Below are 18,136 nucleotides of genomic sequence, written 5' to 3'. Positions count from 1 at the left end.
TATTCCTCAAGAGGGCAAAAAGCGCTAAAAAGCAATGCCATTATGAATTTCTGGATGAATTTTCTGAGAAACTTTTGAAGAATTCCTGTGCGAATTCTTGGAGAATTTTGTGAATAAAACTAATAAAACTGATTTCAGTGAGATATATTGGTTCAGGGATTCCTGAATGAAAGTTCAAAGGAACTCCAAACAATATAGAATGAAGAAATGTATGGAGAAAATCCTTAAGATTTTCCTGGAACATTTAGACAAATTTATAAACGAACTTTAAGTGGAATGAAATAAGTGCATTTTGGAAAAAAAAATTCAAAAAAAAATCCAAAGGAAATTTCGATAGAAACTCCTAAATAAATTCCAAAGAAAATTCCGAAGGATATTCCCAAAGAAAATTCCGAATCCAAAGAAAATTTAGAAGGAAATTCCATAAGAAATTCCAAAGGAAATTCCGAATGAAACTTCTAGAGAAATTATAAAGGATAATCCGAAGAAAGTTCGAAAAGAAATTCCGAAGGAAACTGAAAAAAAAAATCCGAAGGGATTTCCAAAGAAAATGTCGAAGGGAATTAATAAAAAATCCGAAGTGAATTTCAAAGGAAACACCGAAAGAAAATCCAAAGAAATTTCCGATGAAGATCTAAAGGAATTTTTGATGAAATTCTTCCAGTGAGAATTCATAGAGAAATTTCCTGAAGAATATCTGCAATAACTTCTGGATGAATTTCTAGAATAGTTTTGTGGGAATGCTTGGGAAAATTTCCTAAAGAATCTTTGAGGAAGTTAATAGAGAAATGTCCCGAAAAAATCCTCAAGTGTTTCTCAGGAGAGTTTTAGCACGATGCCATTATAAATGCCATAAGTAAATTCCAAAAGAAATTCCTAAGAAAATTCTGAAAAAAAAAACAAAAGAAAATTCCGAAAGGAGTTCCGAAGGAAATTCTAAAGGAAATTCTGAAGGGCATTCTAATAGAAAATTTCGAACTTCCCAATGTTACTTACGAAAGAAATTACAATGGAAATTCCAGAACAAATGACGTGAAATTCCGATTAAGATCCAAAGGAATTTCTGACAAAATTCTTCCCGTGAGAATTCATGGATAAATTTCCTGAAAAAATTATGTAAAAACTTCTGAAAGGATTTCTAGAAAAGTTTTGTGGGAATGCTTGGGAAGATTTCCTAAAGAATCCTTGAAGAACTTTATGGAGAAATTTCCTGAAAAAATCCTTGAAAGTTCCTCAGGAGGATTTTTAGCGCGATACTCGAATTTTCTGAGGAACTTTTGAAGAATTCCTGTGTGAAAAGAGTATTTTATGGGAAAATCTATTATAAAAATTCCTGAAGACATTTTCCGGGGCCTTTCTTAGCCGAGTGATTAGATACAGAGGTTAAAAAAAACAGTATTGAGTATTTGAGTATAGAGACAATCCTTTTTAATTCCTTACACATTCCTAGGTACAAATTTTGGCTGGAATCATCTGGACTGCAGTTTGTTAATATGTATAATTAACTATTTTTTTGTTCAAATTTGGTTTGGTTCTGAAATTTAGATTTTATTGGTACAAGAAAAAAAATAACAAAAATTACAGTTGCTTCTCAGGTTAGTATTCTTATGAGAACTGTCATAGCTATCAACTGATAGCTCTCTCTGCCATTGGACCATTTTTGCATTTGTATTACCGTTCGAAGTGATTTCTGAGGTTTTCGCCATCTCCGAACCACTTTGGTTGGTTGGTCGGTGCTGTGTGCATTGTTTGTCGGTCGCTATGGTGTTTAATTTGCACTTATATCGAGCACATAAATTGAGAATGATAGCGAGTCCGCCATCAGTGATGGGGGAGGGGTTAGGTAGAGAGTTCACTACAGCAGAAGGTTACCATGTGATCCTGGAGAGAACCGTAGAATGATGTTGGGCAGGAGAGTAGCCCCAATCCTCCATCAAGGACAACGGGCAACTCAGCTCGTGAGACACGCGTTGTTTCATTTTCCTGTCAACGTTTTACGTTATTATTTCACAGTGTATGCACATGAGGCGATCGGTCCCATAAGAGCGCAATGTTCTGATGGCACGTGAAACCCCTATCGAATTAATTTCATCCCCCTAGAACGATGACCACCCACCAGCAACAGTCGCTGGCAGGTTGAACACACGCACACATAATCGATCGTTGAATTTTTCAGCAAATCGCATTTCCATTTATTGGAGCTACCCTGGACGATGGAAATTAATTCTCGAGTAATAAAAAATAAAAACTCATTAAGTCGACGACGATTGAATGCGCGCACAATTTCAATTTAGGTCTCACTGTCCAATTAAAAATCGTGTTACTCAGGATTTTGAAAGCATTCTCAATCAAAAGAACGTTTTCGAAAATTCCTGGGAGTCTGATTTAGAAAAAGTGAGAACTATTATTGAAAAAAAATAAAAAATATGAAAGCCCCTGGCGATCATAGAATATGTTAGATCCTCATCAACAAATTCCCAGAGTGTAGCCTATCATTCTTGGTTGGTATATTTAACAAATGTTTTCAGTTGGGATAGTTTCAAGACAAATGTAAAAATACCAAGGTTGTTTTACTTTAAAACCGGACAAAAATTCTGCAGAAGCTTCCAGCTATCGTCTAATCAGATTGCTTCCCTCCATTAGTTAACTTTTTGAAAACGTCATTTTGTAATATAAGCAACATATTAAAGTTTAATGGTGTTACTAGTGATTTTAAGTATTTTCTCCTTTATTTTGCAAAAGTGATGTGAAGTGTTGAAGTTCAATTAACGGTCGATTTGCAAAAAAAAACTCTCATTTTTTAATAATTGAGGAATTGCTTGTAGAACACTTAGCTGAGAAGCAGTTTAGGAAGAGACACCAAAAAGAATAAGAAGAAATGAGATCTTGTTTATTCTAAAACAAAAATAGAAGTACACTTCAACAGCAGCATAAGCCCTTGCAGACTAAGAAATTATAGCCTTTCGTGATTCCAACAATACAAAGCGCCTCCTTCCTTTTAACTAGAAGTCCTAGAAAGTTCAAGGTCACGTCCAGCTAAATATATGCCACGACAAGCCACACCAGCACCGCCACCATTCCATCGAAAGTACGGATTACATGTATTTAAGCTCCAACCAGCTGACCGACCGAATGGACGCCCTCCAGTGAAATATAAATAAAAACGGTAATTCTCGAGGAAAAATAACTATTACAGCAAGCTGTTGCGCCCATCTACTGTAACACTACAGCACTCTAGAAATCCACTCATTCGGAAATTCCATAACCGCCTCGTTTATCGCCCTAGGGCTAGTGGGACTTGTGGCCTCTGACCCAAACCGCTCCCCCCTTCTTCCCCACCCCCGGTAAGGTGAGGTGTAATTTGCGGACCAGTGGCAAATGGTGAAATTTCCAATACATTTTTATCTTTCCACTCATGGCCCATCCAATGGCCATGACCCAATCATATAAATTTTCCACCCTTTGCGAAGATGGGCGAGGCCTCTTTCTCTTGAGAGGGTAAGACTTACGAGTTTTTCTTGTAGAATGTTACGCAGCCCGAATCGAAACAAGCAAAGCTTTAGTGGAGTTGCTCATGATTCTTGTAACACTTGGGCGTTTCGCTGCTTGAGAACAGTTACATTACCAAATAAAGATGACCTGATATCTAATCATGTTTATAACTCAGTATTGATAGCTAAGTCCTGTGAGACACCCAATATTGAATAAAAGTTGGTTTATATTTCCGAAAATTTGGAAATTGAGTAAACTAAATCTGACTTGCTGTCGACTTAATGATGTAAAATTTGTCCAGATTCTAATAAAATCCGTTTTTCCTACATTTTTATCACAATTAAAGTCGTATAAAAAATGTCAATTTTAAGCTTTCAGATTTTACAAAATTTATCTTTCGTCAATATTCCAAATTTAGAAAGAGAGAAACGCCCCTTTGAGTGATTTCCTATCGAAATCGTGCTCAAAAAGGCAGAAAATTTCTTTATATTTTCAAAAATTATTATTTATAATAAAATGCTATGCTCAGGCGGCATTTATCCATTGCAGAGCCGAAACGCTTGAAAAAAGTGCCCGAACAACGGGCTATGTAAAAAATAAAATCGTTTCTTCTATTAGATTTCTTTAAACAAATAAATTCTTATTATCTTTCATTCATCCCTTGGTTGTCTTTGAGTTCTTTCATACTAAAGGTAACATACAGCCATTCCATGAAAAACCGATCAAGTGGGTCACCAAATTCCGTAAAAATATGATATTTTGTTCCTTATCCGAATTAAGGATACAAGTGTTTTTGGATGTTTTTATTAAGGTGGCCAGAAAAATCGTGTTTTTGCTAAATTTTTATTTTTCAAAATATCATAACTTTTGAACCGCTTGACCGATTTTCATTTTTTTTTTTTTTTTTTTGACGGAATGAGAGCTAAAGATTTTGACTTTTCAAGAAAAATAAAAAAATATCACAAAAATTGTTTTCTACATAATAAAATCAATAATTTCCGTTTTTTTTGTGTTTAGAAGGCATCGGGACCAAAGGAGATATTGCTGTTCTCATTTTTTCTTGAAAGTTCAGTAAATTTTACGCTTGCTGTCAAATTTTCAGCGATGTAAGTTTTTTTTTATTTTTTGAGATATATTTTTTTTTAAATAAAAAATCAGTAATTTTTCATCGGCCACACTGTACTGCCCATAAAAGCATAACTGTCCCATATTAATTTTCGAGCCAACACCTTTTTTCGTCGCAACATCCATGTTTTAATGCATATTTTACCATGCATTTAAAAAATAACAAACCTTGTTTGAAAATTTTGTGGAAAAATATGAAGTTGATGCAGTCCCATATTGAAAAATAAAGGCATAACAGTCTCTATATATAAACTTTCAACCGAAATAACAACTACAAAACGTGAATTTTGCTCAAGTTTATATTTTTCGCTAATAAATAGATGCAAAATGAGTTGTCTGTGCGGTTGTGTTAAATGAATTTCGCTAATAAATAGAAGCAAAATGAGTTGTCTGTGCGGTTGTGTTAAATGAATGTAGGAATGCACTAGAAAATTCTGAATATTTGTATGAGAAGGCAAAGTTCAACCTTTGAGTGCCAATTTCTCAATGCCTTCTTTTTCCATAAGGGACAGTTATGCCTTTATGAGCAGTGTAGGTCTCAGCGGAATAGATTTTTTATATTTAAAAAAATCATAACTTTTGAACAGCTCAACCGATTTCCAATCTTGTTTTATGGAATGAAACCTTAAGATTTCAACTTTTCAGAAAAAAATATAAAACTCCGAGAACATTTTTTTACATGAAAAAATATGAAAAAATCTAGTTTTTTAGGAAATTTTATATATGTTTTCATGTAAAAAAAATGCAGGGTTTTTTTTCTGAAAAGTTGAAATCTTAAGCTTTTATTCCATAGAAAAGATTGGAAATCGGTTGATCTGTTCAACAGTTATGATGTTTAAAAAAATAAAAAATATACTCCGCTGAGACCTACAGTGTATGCCGATGAAAAATTACTGATTTTTTATTTTCAAAAAAATATAACTCAAAAAATAAAAATCATACATCGCTGAAAATTTGACAGTAAACGTAAAATTTTCTGAACTTTAAAGAACAGCAAAAACCTCTTTGATCCCGAGCCCTTCAAAACACGAAAACCCGGAAATTATTGATTTTGTTTATGTGAAAAAACAGTTTATATTTTTCTTGAAAAGTCAAAATCTTTAGGTTTCGTTTCGTCCAAGAAAATTGAAAATCGGTCAAGCGGTTCAAAAGTTATGATTTTTTTTAAATAAAAATATTGCAAAATCGCGATTTTTCTGGTCACACTATTTTGGAAATGGTCACCCTAATAAAACATCCAAAAACACTAGTATCTTTATTTCGGATAAGGAACAAAATAGCAAATTTTCATGGAATTCGGTGACCCACTAGATCGGGTTTCTCATGGAATGGCTGCATACATATATTTGGAAAATGGGAGAACATTTTTTTTGCAACATTATCATCATCATTATTCCTCACTCCTCATTCCTCACTCCTCATTCCTCAGTCTTCATTCCTCACTCCTCATTCCTTACTCCTCATTTCTCACTCCTCACTCCCCATTCCTCATACCGCATTCCTCACTCTTATCTCCTTACTCCTCATACATCATTCCTCACTTCGCATTCCTCGTTCTTCACTCCTCATCATCATCAACATCGTCATCATTCCTCATTCCTCACTGTTAATTTATAACTCCTCATTTCTCGCTACTCACTCCTCATTCCTCATTATTTACTCCTAATTCTTCACTCTCCATTCATCAGTCCTCGTTTCTCATTCCTCACTCCCTACTTCTCACTCGTCACTCATCATTGCTCATTCCTCACTTTTCACTGCTCAATCCTCACTACTTATTCCTCATTCCTTACTACTCATTTCTCATTCTTTACTCTCCATTCATAACTCCTCATTCCTCATTCTTCGTTTCTCACTTCTCACTCGTTCTTCCTCATTCCTTATTTCTAACTTTTCAGTCCTCATTCCTCACTTCTTACTCCTCACTCCTCTTTGCTCATTCCTTTCACCTCACTCTTTGCTGCTCACTTCTTATTCCTCATTCATCATATCCCACTTCTTACTCCTCATTCTTTTCACTCATTCCTCACTCCTCATTTCTCGTTCTTCATTCCTAATCCAACATTCCTCTTTCCTCATTCATCGTTTCTCATTCCTCACACATCACTCCTCATTGCTTACTGCTCATTCTTCATTCCTCATTCCTCACTCCTCAATCGTCACTCCTCATTCCGCATTCCTCATACCTTACTTCTCATTTCTCACTTCTCATCCTCTCTTCTCTTTTCCTATACAGTACTGACCCGATTTTGTCAGCCTTCGATTTTGTCAGCCCCCGATTTTGTCTGCTACCGATTTTGCTTACCCCCGATTTTGTCAGCCTACCTATATAAATAAAAATGGAGTGGTGTTTGTATGTCACGAAATGGCTTACGAATGGGTTAACGGATTTGAATGATTCTTACTCCGTTTTGTTCTTCAAGGGTTCCGACGTGTTTGTGTGAATAAAAATCCGAGGCTATTCACCGGGAAAGTAGGAAACACGAGAGAGAACGGAACTGTCATTTTGTATGGGATATAGCCTTTTTCAACTGCCTACTTGATGGCCAGACGAAGTTTGCTGGGACAACTAGTTTTAAATATATCAAAAAATTGTCTTCGTCACGTTTAACCAAGTTAACATTAATACTGATGATGATGTTCGATGTCATGCACGCATAGGCCTTGCCAGAGGGCAATAGCAATGCCTCATGCCCTCTGTAAGATAGAACATTTTTACCATGGGCAAATGATCACTAGCATGATAAAATCCACGATGCATCGCGGTTGTTCTTTATCGTCGAAGCATAGCAACAACGATCAACCTTTTGTCGTCAAGTCATCACAACAAACTACGCTCTAAGAAAAATGGATCGCACGGCATGTACGCTTACGATAAGTAGTTTGTCAATCAAAGTAATATTTTTTGGACGATTTTTGCCATTTTTACTCTGCGATATGCCTCCTTATAGACCGTTTCGGATATGGAAGTAAATTTGGGGTAGTTTCGGCGAAACATATTGCTGTGAATGCGTTCCGATTCACGTTAATGGCAACATATTACAACATCCGACAAATTGTTTGTCCCGCGACAAACAGTACTTCTGATGCTCCATATATCGGTATCGCGCGCACAGTGAGGAGTTGGAATCATGCTGCTTCATGAATGACGGCCCTCTTAAACCGTTCAAATACTGTGTCGTTTGTCGCTAGAGTCGATTTTTTCCATCCTTGACCATGGGAGTTATTATTGTGTTTGAATTCTTTAAGGATTGTCTCCAGCACTCGTATTTATACAATAATTACGTCATGATAGATTATACAACTTATAGAGTTTACCAAACAATCAGACTTTTTCTAAACCTCTTGCCAGAAATTGTTCGCAGGTTTTATCAACATCCCGCAATGGAGATATGCACAGCCGAATAGTCTACAAACGAATTTCATAAGATCTCGAGTATCAGTAAATCGTGCTTCGTTACTTAGCAACCTGACAATCATTGGTTAAAATTGAAAAATACAGCCGAGTTCATGAAAAATAAACTAGGTGTATAGGTTCATTCATGAATTCCTCCAAGAATTTCTCTTAATATTACTTTAAACATTATTCTATTCCTGATGAAACTATTTTTCAAAAATATTCATGTAATAATTTTATAAATTGTTCCAGAAACATACTGGACTCATTAAAGAGATTTTTCTAATTATTTGTTCAAGATTAAATTTCTTCATGCGTACCCTCATGAACTCGTCCAGAAACTACACCTGGAATTCCTATGATGATGATATTCCTTTAAAATTTGCTCCTAATGTAATATTGGGATTCTGCTTTGAATAACTCCATAAGCTCGTGGGGCCCAGATAGCCGTAGCGGTAAACGCGCAGCTATTCAGCATGACCATGCTGAGGGTCGTGGGTTCGAATCCCGCTGGTCGAGGATCTTTTCGTAAAGGAAATTTTCTCGATTCCCAGGGCATAGAGTATCTTCGTACCTGCCACACGATGTACACATGCAAAAATGGTCAATCGGCAAAGAAAGCTATCAGTTAATAACTGTGGAAGTGCTCATACGAACACTAATTTGAGAAGCAGGGTTTGTCCCAGTTGGGACGTAACGCCAGAAAGAAGAAGAAGAAGCTCTTGAAAGGATCCCTTTAAAATTATAGGTTAAATTCTTGATGAAATGCCTGAAGTAATTTTATAAAAATTTAAATATATTTTTAGGAAACTTATATAGCAATCTCCAGTTAAAACATTCTATGAATTATACTTAAATGATTTCCATTAAAATCTTCGAGGCAATTACTGATGCCACTTTGAAGTAATTTCTATACAAAAACTTAAAGAAATTTTTAAATGATTTTTTCAGAAATTTCGATGTCCTAAGAAAAATTCTCAGAGATTTTTTTTTTAGATTTTGTCATGTAGAACTAGAATACAGATTGATTCCGGTTCTTTAAACGGCCAAAGCAAAATTGCCGGAATCTAATCTTCAGAATTTTTCCAATAAGTAATTCTTCAAGAACTTAAATGGACCCGTTGCTCAAGACACGTTTAGGACATTTCTTTGCTTACTGTGGACAAGTAGGGTGGATATCCGGCATAGTTTTTTGGTTAATTCAAAAAGAGTGCATAGGCAATATATTAAGATCGTTTCGGTGCGAAATTTGAGAATAAAATTGTGAGGGCCGCTCTTCTCCCCGCTGATAAACAAAAAACCTGGCTACGCCCATGTCCCTCGCCCCCTTAAAAGTTTATGTAGGTTGTACACGTGGTCCATAAGCAAATATTAAATTTGAAAAAGAGAAACAAAAAAAATGACCCGATTTTGTCAGGTTCCCCATTTTGTCAGCCTAAGATTCATCGAGGAGCTGACAAAATTGGGTCCCTACTGTATCTCATTCCTCACTCCTCTTTTCCTATATCTCATTCCTAACTTCTTACTCACCTTTCCTCACTCATCATTTCGCATTCCTCACTTCTCACTCCTCATTCCTAACTCCTTGTTCCTCATTCCTTATTTATTGCTTGTCATTCCTCACTCTTCACGCTTCACTTCTAATTCCTCATTCCTCACTCCACATTGCTCACTCCTCATCTTTCATTCCTCACTCCCTATTTCATATTCTTTACTTCTCACGCCTCATTTACCACTTATTACTCATCACTCCTCATTGCTCACTCCTCATCTCTCAGTCGTTATTCCTCACTCTTAATTTCCCACTCCTCATTCCTCACTCCTCATTCCTCATTCCTTACTCTTCATTCCTCATTCCTCACTTCTCATTCCCCATTCCTTACTCCTCATTCCTCACTCCTCATCTCTCATTCCTCACTTCTCATTCCTCATTCCTCATTTATTATGCGTGGCGCGAAAAATTCTCGCGCCGACTATCTTAAAAAACGCTTGTAGATCGCCGCAGGTACTTCAAATCGTGTTGGTGTCTTCTGCGCGATCATGCCTTGGACAATCAGGAATAATCGCGCAGAAGACACCAACACTATTAGAAGTCTCTGCGGCGATATACACGCATTTTTAGAAGATTTCAAGATCGCCGTCGCGATGAATAATCGCGCAATGCACAGTATCACTTCTCACTCCTTATTCCTTATTCCTCTGTATTTACTTCTAATTTCTCGCTCTTCATATCACACTCCTCACTTATCACTCCTTTTTCCTCATCTCTCATTCTCATTCTTGACCCTCATTCATCATTCCTCACTTATCATTCCTTATTCCTTGCTCCCCATTTCTCATTCTTCATTTTTCACTCCTCATTCTTACATTGAAGTGTCCGGAGGGAGGAACGGGCACAAGGCAATCAAATGGCTGGATCAGCAGAATTGCACCAGGAGCAATTCCCACACAACCTCATCACTCGAAACACTTAACAAGACTAACGTATCATTAGTCTCTTACCGTTTGCTTAGTTTTTCACTGCTACTGGAACTATATGCCCTGCTGTTTATTTGATACCTACTATAGTACCCCTCTCAATCCCTACAATGTCTTAAATGCATTACAGCAATACAACAACAAAATCAAAGCAATACATTGGTCTGAACTTCTGACAGTATTCTGAAACTGGTATTACCAATTACACCGCGGAACACATTTTTATCTCAAGCACCAAAATACCGCTATTTATTTAATAAAGAATTGCTGAATGCATAACCGTTTTCCAAAATATTTATGCTCGTCTATTTTTTGGAATATTTGCTGTAATTAGATTATAGTAGCCGACTTACACGTAAGTTCGTCAGCTTGTATTTTTTAATTTATTTGCTTAGTTTGCCGCTGAATTCAAACCTTATAGCAATACTTCTCTACGAAGTTCATAATACTTTCGATGCTCAAAAGTTGTTTTTATGGTTTAGTAAACTATTGTATTTTGCCGTATAAAAGAAATGAAGAATTTTGTATTGAGACTGCAAGCATGTTGAAAAAATCGATTTAATCTTAAATTATTCATGCAATTTCAATCAAATTATATCTGAAATGAAAGTAAAGTCCTACTCTGCATGATTGGTGTATTAGATCACAAAAAAGTTTGATAAATCATACATTAAATTTTATGTAACCTTTAAAAAAAAACAGTGTAGCTATAAATTTTGACGTGCTGGAACATTACTGAAAACGGTATCAGATTCAGCAACCTCAAAACTAACAGAGAAACATACCTACTTTGATCCTTGCGACATGCAAAATGCCATTTTTGTTACGCTGTGTTATATGTTACAAAAATTCATAGATTAGATAGTCTGAAGTAAGCTACCTGTACCTCATCATTCCAATACATAATATTTCATTAAATTTTCTAAACTCTATTGACGAACCTCGTACAAAAAGTTACGTCAATTAAATTTATGTTAAAAATACTTCTCAAATTGAGATTGTAGTGTATTTTTAACACTGTTGTTAGAAATGAGTAATAATTTTGTTATGTGATTCTGGTCGGGTATCTAGGGCTATATTCGCAATTAACCTAGCCAAACAATAATAAATGTTCACATTTTTAATCTTTCACATGATTTCACGGATTATATGTGTTTTCTTCTCTATACAGACAAATTCAGAACTATCGAGTGTGAATAAGTGGTGAGTGTTTTCTAGAGTACTGATGTGATCAAGCTGTTTGGTCATCAGCAAGAGATATTCTAATAATCGGAATAATAGCAGTCCATGTCGATTTTCATACGAAATACTCAATTTTGGAATCTTCTAAATTTGTCCCCTTTCAAGCGACTGAGCCGATTATTTTTCATATTATTGAGGGTGTCAGAATCAAGGAATCAAGGGTGTAAGGGACCTAGTTGTGAGAAAATTGACATTGATTTTTTTTCCAGTAATTTTGTATGGAAGCTAATAAAAGAATACAATCTTCTACGAATTATGTAATTTTTGTTTTTGAACAAAAAAAAATACATTTTAAAAGCTTGGAAACTGTAGATTTCAGTATATATAGTATAGTTATTCTAGATACTTTACTCTAATCCGACCAAAATGTCAGGTACATCCCTTTGCATTTGGGCCTTATCAATTATAAATACCTATGTTCAATTTTGTGAAAACAAAATTTCAAATTTTTCTCAGCTCCTGCATATACAGTGTATTCTGTGCTTTTTAGAATGTGGCGTCTTGCAATCAATCCCGCTCTCGTGTTGTTCACTACTGTTTTGTTTTATTTTATTTTTATGTTGATATTGTAAAATGCTTAATCCTGCCTAGTTTGGGTAGTGACTACGATTAGGATAGCTCTGTAGCATTAATGAACAGCAACGATCAATATTTGCAGACGCAAAATTATACAGCCCACGAATGTTGCTTACGTAAAGAGGTCTTCGATCTAAGTAACTTTATAACCCTGTTTTCGTTACTTCCAGCATGAATGGAATGGCAAACTCCCGTGTTATGCCTCGTGAATGCGTGCTCTAAATGATGCAATCGTAACCACAACAGTTGCTTGATGTAAATTAGTCCTTTCATTTAGAATTTTAGTACTGATCCCTGTATCGTATGGAAAAAGTGAAAACCCTCATGAAGGTCACCCATCCAACAAGTAGCAAAAACAACGCTTCTATGAGTAGGTAGAGGGAATACGGAGCACCATGGACGACCTCGGACATGGTGGACGTCCCAGTTGTGATTTATCGCACACCGGATACGTATACTCTGCTGTAGCGAAAAAAAAATGCTTTTGCAAATGGAAAAGCTCGCTTCTGTCGTCGTTGGTTGGAAAGGGCGCTGTACAATTACTGCCCTTGTCCCCATTAGCTGAGCCCGATCAGAAAGGCATAACAGAAAAATATCTGAGTTATGTCAGAACGTTTGTTATATTTGGATATTTTACTGAGTGCCAATCTGAAAACATTTATTATTATATCATAATTATTACAAGGGTTGTTATGAATTATAACAAAACTTAGATATTTTTATATCTTATTCTGATATAATATAGATAAAACTAGATTATAACCTGTTATACTTGTGATAATCGCACGAATTTTTGATAATATGTTATAATTTTGACACTCCTTTTCGATCGGGACGTTTGGTCTGGTCAGTTACTGGAAGGTAAAATTGAATTTTCGCGTTCGTTTGCATCTGCTGCGCCATGTAATTTACATTAGGGTCAGCGTGGCAGACACAAAAAAGAGGCTCTCTGAATTATGAATAGATTCGAATCGTTTGGGGCGAAAGCTCACAAATCATCAGTTTTCTAAGCAATGTTGCTCATTCAAAAAAGATACCATTTCAATGAGATTCAATCAGGTCAATCAACGTCGAGCGATTTTCCGAGAAACGGACAGCTCCCTAATTGATTCGCAGTGTCTCCGTAGTGACTGCGTGGTTTTATTGTCCACCACCATTCTATACTGACGCTATAAATTTTCGCGATGTCATCCGAAGTTAGCCCCGAAAAGCCTTGGCTTCAGTCCCAACGTTTGTCTATTACACAGATAGGGTAACTGTGCCAGTATTGCCACTCTGAGAAAAACTTTGTTTAAATAAATCGATTCCAGAATTTGCCATCTACTTGATTTATTATGGGAAATAAGGTGAAAAGAAGCTGGAATTTTAAGACTCCAGAATTTATCATTGAATCAACAATTTTTTTTTGTTCAAATTGAAAAAAAATGGTTGTAAAAATCTATCATTATATTACAGATAGCAAGTGCCATGCAATGATAGATTTTCTTGAACACTGCTTCAATTTTGAGCAAAATAGATGGTTTTCAAAATTTTTATAATTATGGTTGGTTTTCTCTTAAGGGACACCATTTTTTGTGTTATATTTAAAAAAAAAAGTGGTTTACTGCTACTATATCGAACACCGGTTCATCCACCCTAGAACGAAAAGGATCCCGCTGAAATCACATCTATACCGCTCAAATGGGACGTTAATAAATCTTTTCCCCTCGTCAGAATTAATGCGCTTCTGTTGGATCGTTTTGCTGCGGCCATCTCGATACAGACAGGTGCGTTGGAAAGTTGTCCCACGTTGATGGTGGCAAAGTTGTAAAGCTCTCTGGATTGCAGAGAAACAACACCCATAGAGGTATTTATTGAACCCATGGGAATGAACGCTACTTCCTGTGACACTACAGTGCAAACATAAAATAATATAGAAGTCGCATAGATTTTTAAACCTTCTTTCTGTCAAATTCAACTCCAAATCCAATTGAAATCCAATCCAAATCCAATCCAAATCCAATCCAAATCCTATCCAAATCCAATCCAAATCCAAATCCAATCCAAATCCAATCTCCAAATCCAATCCAAATCCAATCCAAATCCAATCCAAATCCATCCAAATCCAATCCAAATCCAATCCAAATCCAATCCAAATCCAATCCAAATCCAATCCAATCCAATCCAATCCAAATCCAATCCAAATCCAATCCAAATCCAATCCAAATCCAATCCAAATCCAATCCAAATCCAATCCAAATCCAATCCAAATCCAATCCAAATCCAATCCAAATCCAATCCAAATCCAATCCAAATCCATCCAAATCCAATCCAAATCCAATCCAAACCAATCCAAATCCAATCCAAATCCAATCCAAATCCAATCCAATCCAATCCAATCCAAATCCAATCCAAATCCAAATCCAAATCCAATCAATCCAATCCAAATCCAATCCAAATCCAATCCAAATCCAATCCAAATCCAATCCAAATCCAATCCAAATCCAATCCAAATCCAATCCAAATCCAATCCAAATCCAATCCAAATCCAATCCAATCCAAATCCAATCCAATCCAAATCCAATCCAAATCCATCCAAATCCAATCCAAATCCCAATCCAAATCCAATCCAAATCCAATCCAAATCCAATCCAAATCCAATCCAAATCCAATCCAAATCCAATCCAAATCCAATCCAAATCCAATCCAAATCCAATCCAAATCCAATCCAAATCCAATCCAAATCCAATCCAAATCCAATCCAAATCCAATCCAATCCAATCCAAATCCAATCCCAAATCCAATCCAAATCCAATCCAAATCCAATCCAATCCAATCCAAATCCAATCCAAATCCAATCCAAATCCCAATCCAAATCAATCCAATCCCAATCCAAATCCAAACCAATCCAAATCCAAAAATCCAATCCAATCCAATCCAATCAAATCCAATCAATCCAATCAATCCAATCCAATCAAATCCAATCCAAATCCAATCCAAATCCAATCCAAATCAATCCAATCCAATCCAACCAATCCAATCAAATCCCAAATCCAAATTCCAATCCAAATCCAATCCAAATCCAATCCAAATCCAATCCAAATCCAATCCAAATCCAATCAAATCCAAATCCAATCCAATCCAAATCCAATCCAAATCCATCCAATCCATCCAATCCAATCCAAATCCAATCCAAATCCAATCCAATCCAAATCCAATCCAATCCAAATCCAATCCAAATCCAATCCAAATCCATCCAAATCCTCAAATCCAATCCAAATCCAATCCAATCCAATCCAAATCCAATCCAAATCCAATCCAAATCCAATCCAAATCCAATCAAATCCAATCCAAATCCAATCCCAAATCCAATCCAAATCCAATCAACCAATCAATCCAATCCAAATCCAATCCAAATCCATCCAATCAATCCAAATCCAATCCAAATCCAATCCAAATCCAATCCAAATCAATCCAAATCAATCCAAATCCAATCCAAATCCAAATCCAATCCAAATCCAATCCAAATCCAATCCAAATCCAATCCAAAATCCAATCCAAATCCAATCCAAATCCAATCCAAATCCAATCCAAATCCAATCCAAATCCAATCCAAATCCAATCCAAATCAATCCAAATCCAATCCAAATCCAATCCAAATCCAATCCAAATCCAATCCAAATCCAATCCAAATCCAATCCAAATCCAATCAAATCCAATCCAAATCCAATCCAATCCAATCCAAATCCAATCCAAATCCAATCCAAATCCAATCCAAATCCAATCCAAATCCAATCCAAATCCAATCCAAATCCAATCCAAATCCAATCCAAATCAATCCAATCCAATCCAAATCCAATCCAAATCCATCCAAATCCAATCCAAAATCCAATCCAAATCCAATCCAATCCAATCCAAATCCAATCCAAATCCAATCCAAATCCAATCCAAATCCAATCCAAATCCAATCCAAATCCATCCAAATCCAATCCAAATCCAATCCAAATCCAATCCAAATCCAATCCAAATCCAATCCAAATCCAATCCAAATCCAATCCAATCCAATCCAAATCCAATCCAAATCCAATCCAAATCCAATCCAATCCAAATCCAAATCCAATCAAATCCAATCCAATCCAATCCAAATCCAAATCCAATCCAATCCAAATCCAATCCAAATCCAATCCAAATCCAATCCAAATCCAATCCAATCAATCCAATCCAAATCCAATCCAAATCCAATCCAAATCCAATCCAAATCCAATCCAAATCCAATCCAAATCCAATCCAAAATCCAATCCAAATCCAATCCAAATCCAATCCAAAATCCAATCCAAATCCAATCCAAATCCAATCCAAATCCAATCCATCCAAATCCAATCCATCAATCCAATCCAAATCCAATCCAATCCAAATCCAATCCATCAATCCAAATCCAATCCAATCCAATCCAAATCCAATCCAAATCCAATCCAAATCCAATCCAAATCCAATCCAAATCCAATCCAAATCCAATCCAAATCCAATCAAATCCAATCCAAATCCAATCCAAATCCAATCCAAATCCAATCCAAATCCAATCCCAACCAATCCAAATCCAAATCCAATCCAAATCCAATCCAAATCCAATCCAAATCCAATCCAAAATCCAATCCCAATCCAATCCAAATCCAATCCAAAATCCAATCCAAATCCAATCCAAATCCAATCCAAATCCAATCCAAATCCAATCCAAAATCCAATCCAATCCAATCCAATCCAAATCCAATCCAAATCCAATCCAAATCCAATCCAAATCCAATCCAAATCCAATCCAAATCCAATCCAAATCCAATCCAAATCCAATCCAAATCCAATCCAAATCCAATCCAAATCCATCCAAAATCCAATCCAAATCCAATCCAAATCCAATCCAAATCCAATCCAATCCAAATCCAATCAAATCCAATCCAAATCCAATCCAAATCCAATCCAAATCCAATCCAAATCCAAAATCCAAATCCAATCCAAATCCAACCAATCCAATCCAAATCCCAATCCAAATCCAATCCAAATCCAATCCAATCCAATCCAAATCCAATCCAAATCCAATCCCAAATCCCAATCCAAATCCAATCCAAATCCAAATCCAAATTCCAATCCAAAATCCAATCCAAATCCAATCCAAATCCAATCCAAATCCAATCCAAATCCAATCCAAATCCAATCCAAATCCAATCCAAATCCAATCCAAATCCAATCCAAATCCAATCCAAATCCAATCCAAATCCCAATCCAAATCCAATCCAAATCCAATCCAAATCCAATCCAAATCCAATCCAAATCCAATCCAAATCCAATCCAAATCCAATCCAAATCCAATCCAAATCCAATCCAATCCAATCCAAATCACCAAATCCAATCCAAATCCAATCCAAATCCAATCCAATCAATCCAAATCCAATCCAATCCAATCCAAACCAATCCAAATCCAATCCAAATCCAATCCAAATCCAATCCAAATCCAATCCAAATCCAATCCAAATCCAATCCAAATCCAATCCAAATCCAATCCAAATTCCAATCCAAATCCAATCCAAATCCAATCCAAATCCAATCCAAATCCAATCCAATCCATCCAAATCCAATCCAAATCCAATCCTAAATCCAATCCAAATCCAATCCAAATCCAATCCAAATCCAATCCAAATCCAAATCCAAATCCAATCCAAATCCAATCCAAATCCAATCCAAATCCAATCCAAATCCATCCAAATCCAATCCAAATCCAATCCAAATCCAATCCAAATCCCAATCCAATCCAATCCAATCCCAATCCAATCCAAATCCAATCCAAATCCAAATCCA

The 18,136-nt window shown here is 36.0% G+C and overlaps 1 protein-coding gene across 4 annotated transcripts in view; it reads left to right on the top strand.

Moving 5' to 3' along the window:
• LOC5573943 (tRNA-dihydrouridine(16/17) synthase [NAD(P)(+)]-like) overlaps positions 1-18,136 on the top strand; it is a 394,431-nt gene that overhangs the window by 242,203 nt on the left and 134,092 nt on the right. For 2 of the 4 annotated variants that reach the window (XM_021847712.1, XM_021847710.1), the window contains one exon: positions 11,664-11,695. The exons of the other annotated variants lie outside the window; for them this stretch is intronic. The gene's annotated coding sequence lies outside the window, so the exon portion shown is untranslated. The remainder of the gene's footprint in view (positions 1-11,663; positions 11,696-18,136) is intronic. 4 annotated transcript variants of the gene reach the window in all.

The sequence above is a fragment of the Aedes aegypti genome, chromosome 2, assembly GCF_002204515.2.
Source record: "Aedes aegypti strain LVP_AGWG chromosome 2, AaegL5.0 Primary Assembly, whole genome shotgun sequence".
Lineage (NCBI taxonomy): Eukaryota > Metazoa > Arthropoda > Insecta > Diptera > Culicidae > Aedes > Aedes aegypti.
This window is presented reverse-complemented; position numbering and strand designations above follow the sequence as displayed.